Consider the following 5000-nt stretch of genomic DNA (forward strand, 5'->3'; position numbering starts at 1 on the left):
TGCAGAGCATCAACATACTGATGAAGGCCAATAACACCAAGACCAGGTCTTTTCTTTTTCTTTTTTTAAGTGTACTGTATATTTTGGCCATTTTGCTTTCATACAGACAGCAATGTTGGGAATGACAGGGAGCGAGTGGGACACAGATAGGAATGGGATCGGGAAGTGACCACGGATCGAAATAAAACCTGGGACAGCCTGGGCACTTGGACTCACATGTGGTCAGGATGCTGCCCCCTGCACCACAGCTCCCCCCAACACGTGATTTCAAGGCTGTAAAATGGGCGCCACTCCCTCAAGGTGATCTTTCTAGGTACAACTAATGATTGTGGAGTTATTTAGTTGATAGAGAAATCATTGCAACTCTAGAAGCCAGAGGATCAATAATGCCTGAATGAGAGCTGTAATAATAATAAAAAAAACAACCTGTTGTTGAATCATGGAGTAGTTAGGTTATATAACTCCGTCAATTCTCCTGCCCCAGTTCTGCTGTAGTGCTGAGACTGAAAGGGTGTGGTAAATGATGGAAAGAGACAGAGAGGCTGCCAGCGCCTCACGGGAGGGAGGGAGGGATGGAGGGAGGGAGGGAGGAGTACAGTTGGGGAGGAGGAGGAGGGAAGGGGGGGTGAGTAAGAGCAAGCAGTGGGTGAGAGGACCGGCTGATACGCGACTGAGAGAGGTGAAACTGGTGAGGGAGAGCGAGGGAAAACACAGGGAAGGGCGAGAAGGCGAGAGAGGGAAAGAGAAAACAAGGGAAGGAGGGGGGTGCAAGTGAGAGAGGTAGAGAGAGAGGGGGAAATGGGTGTGAGGGGAGGCATTTAGTTGATAAGGCATTAGTGATTTTGGCAGCATAGTTTGGCTTAGGTGTAGCGGCCCGGAAAAAATCACCCATATCAGCTGTGCAGAGCCAGCCAAAGCTGGGGGGAGGCAACTAGTGTGTGTGGTGTGTGTGTGTGCGCGCATGTGTGTGTGTGTGGGAGGGGGGGGCGTATTTTTCCAGTAGGTAAGGGAACAAACACAAGCTGCTCCCGTTCCTAACCTGCTGTATGTATGTGTGTGTGTGTGTGTGCGTGTGCGTGTTTGTGTGTTTCGCTGCGTGTGCACTTCAGCAAGCCCTGAGAATCCCAGCAGCCCAAGGACAAGCTCGCTGAGAAACACGCTCCGTTATCAGCCTGCCTGACCTCACCACTGCGAGCTCCCTGAAAATTTCAAAACTCTCTCGTAGACTCTCCGGACCCAGAGAGTAGACTCTGGACGCAGAGTCGTAGTAATGATCTCATAAATATGCGTACCATAAATGATGAGTACATTTGGAATGTCCACGTTTGGCCTTTGGTGGCAGCTGAGGATGTTGGTGCGTTTGTGTGAAGCATTAATAAGAAGCTGAGGGTTGACTTGTAACAATGGCGCCAAAAATATCCCACCATGGTCCCCAAAAAAGACTGATTTGTCTCATGTCTTGTGAAAAGAACCTGGTTATTTTTGGACTGGTAAACATAGTGGACAGGGTTTATATGTGTCTAAAGACTTCCATTGCATGCTCAAGGATAAATCACTCAGGCCACAGTCAAGCAGTTTCTGTTTTCTATTATAAGCGCTAGTGTGACTGGTCGATGCAAAAAAAAAGATGACACAAAGATGTACCATAAATATGAAATCAAACTAGAACAGTCAAGTTCGTAACTACTCACTGGGCCCCTTAGGGAATATCTCAAATTCCATTTAGGACCATCAAGCCCTCTGCCCCGTCTCCAGACCCCTGCCTGTGTCTCCACACTCTCTGTAGTCGACTGAGCTGAACTGACCCACACCCCCATCATCACCCCCCTGTGGCCTTTGGGTCTCCATGCTCTTCACCCCCTCCCCCGTGCCCCCCCCCCCCCCCACCATTAGGTTAAGATAACACACTCACACACGTTTGTGTTAGCCACACCAGCGGAGAGGGGTTGGGGGTGGTCTCACCAGGAATCCCATTATATTTTGATTTACTATTCAATTCCCCAGTGAGCCCCTGCAGACCCCCTCTTGCTGGGGGGAAGAGAGAAAGAGAGAGAGAGAGAGAGAGAAAGAGAGAGGGAGAGAGAGAGAGCACTCTCACAAGGCATTTGGCCCCATCCACATGCAGCCACTTAGAAACACCAAAACACCAACAAGCCGTAACTAATGGGGTCACGTCCCTTCAACTTCAGACTTGCATGGTGCATTTTCAGAGCTGCTTCCAAACTTATTCAGAAAATGACACTCATATGTAGACATTATTCACATCCACAGATACAGTGATGGGTGTATGACTGTAAGTACATGTGTGTGTGCATTGCATGTGTCTGCATGTGTGTGTTTGTGTGTGTGTGCACATTTGTGTGTGTGTGTGTGTGTGTGTGTGTGTGTGTGTGTGTTTATGTGTGTGTGTGTGTGCGTGCAAGCGTCCGTGCATGTGCTCACATCTGTGTGTGTGTGTGTGTGTGTGTGCGCATGCACACGTGTGTGTGTGTGTGTGTGTGTCATTTTATGAGGGTGTTTGCCTGACCTGTGCCAGAGGTGTATTAAACACAGAACGTAATGAGCAGGGTGTGAGGCCCAAGGCAGACACATACATATGACAACAACAACACACTGGCTCCAACCGCCCTGCCTGTCCAAAGGGCACGGCGTGTACGGGGCAAAGACTGGATTGCAACCTAGGCTCCATAAACCAAAGTACAACGCTGAATTATGACTGAGTGGGGTACACAAAACACACACACACACACACACACAAACAAGGACATGAATACTAATTCAGACGCACCTGGGTACAGAGAATGTATAGAAATATTGGTTAGGGCACATCTATATTTAGGTACCTACACACAAGCACACACATATTTACTTTCTATTTCTATGCCTTACACACAACACAAATACACCTACACAAACAAAAAACTACACACACACACACATACACACACTCACATGCACACACACGCACGTACACACACACACACGCACTTACACACACACACACACACATACAAACGCACACACACACGCATGCACGCACACACACACACATGCACACACACACACACATGCACGCATACACATACATGCACACACACACACACACAGAATCAAAGAGTACCTGTTGCTGGGTAATACATTTGACAGGTGTCTCTGTTTGCACACCCTCACACCTACCAATACCATACACCACACACGCGTGCACAGACACACACACATACACACACACACACACACACACACACACACACAAATGCCATACACTCACACAAAGACACAACCAATACACAGTCAGTCACAATCAATCCTGCAAGTCACGTGTGTGTGTGTGTGTGTGTGTGTGTGTGTGTGTGTGTGTGTGTGTGTGTGCAGGGGTGCAGGGGTGCCTGCAGGAATTAATGTTTTGGTACACACCCATGTACCACAACAACAAGTAGCCTTCAAGTTCCGCAATCGTCATTCTCTCTCCTGCTAAAACAAAAGGTGTTCGTGCGTATAGTTCTGCAATAAGTTGATTTTGATAACGTGTTTACTTTACAGAAAAATGTAAATAGCCTACTGTCATGCAGTTAATGGGATACTGTGCAGAGCTGGGAAGTTATGGTAGGCCAGTTTGGTGTGAATACACACACACAGAGGAAATTCTCTCTCTCGTTGTCGAATAGCCTGATGGTATGCACAGTGTGCACGGCCGCACCTGCAGGCGCACCTGTGTGTGTGTGTGTGTGTGTGTGTCCATCTCTGCTCTCAGCCCAGTCAAATGTGTCCACTCTGCTGTATCATGGCAGTGATCCCTCGGAATTTTGGGTGCATGACGTCAACGAGGGCTCGCCCCTCTCACCGAGTAAACCTGTTCTAACCCGCATCTGATTCCAATCATCCACTCCTGATGACACTTTCTCTTTCTCTCTCTCTCTCTCTCTCCCTCTCTCTCTCTCTGTCTATCCATCTCTCTTCAGAGGAGAGCCACTGATGCAGGTCTGCTGTATGCATTGCTGTATGGACTACGCTCTCTCTCTATCTGCTGAGGGTGTCCGAGCGTTGTGAGAATGTTGACGCAATGACAGATTGTCAGCTGGCTATAATAAGCCGTAGGGAGTTCTCAGGTTGGGGTGCTGATTCCAACACCTCACCCCTCTTTCTATCATCAGCTATTAGAGGCTTTTGGTGTGTGGTGAATGAGTAGGAGATCTACTGCAACTTTTCAATTTACAACACTTCCATCTGAACTCTGCACTCAACTGGGAAACATAACGACTGTTCACTGACACCAGAAACTACAAGTGTTTAGCCATTGTGGCCTTTCTTGTGCTTAGTGACCTTCTCTCTCTCTCTCTCCCTCTCTCTCTCCCTCTCTTTCTCTGTGTGTGTGACTTTGTCAGTGCTTCCTGCTCCGGGGAAATTAATGATGGATCACGTGCCTATTATTAGCTGTAGGCCCGGTCACCTGAAATTCTTGTGGTTATTTTTTTTCCCAGAGTTCCCAGAAGGAAAAAATGGCTACAGAAATGGGAGCAACAAGACAAGCGTGGAAAAAACGACCCCGAAATAAGAAAGAAAACGACAGCTTGACTGATGGGACGGAGACGTTGCGAGAACGATGACTTCCGCGGCCGGCAGTTAGATTGTTTCCTCGTACGGGAAAAACAGAGTGCAGGAAAGAGTGCAGAAGGGAACGACAGGACAAAAAGAAAAGAACTTGAACAAGAGCACAACCAATACAACCGACTCCCCCGTCAACACACACACACACACACACAATTTACCACCTCATCACAACCCAAGCTGCCTGACCCATGCTGTCCCCACATTCCCTGTAAAACATAATTTACGACCCTCAAAGCATTCAGTTGGCTCACACCTTGCTGTAAAGTGCTGTTAAACAGCTTAGCGCCAACTTGCCATGCTAGCACAGTGGCAGTTCATTCACTGTATGGATATTATACACAAGCGGGATATTTATTGTGTTCTGACACGGCAGGATCGGTGGGAACCGCGCC

This window comes from Alosa pseudoharengus, unplaced genomic scaffold (assembly GCF_046254945.1).
Source record: "Alosa pseudoharengus isolate Yale_2024_CS ecotype anadromous, Long Island Sound unplaced genomic scaffold, YU_APseudo_1.1 YU_APseudo_1.1_scf_9, whole genome shotgun sequence".
Lineage (NCBI taxonomy): Eukaryota > Metazoa > Chordata > Actinopteri > Clupeiformes > Clupeidae > Alosa > Alosa pseudoharengus.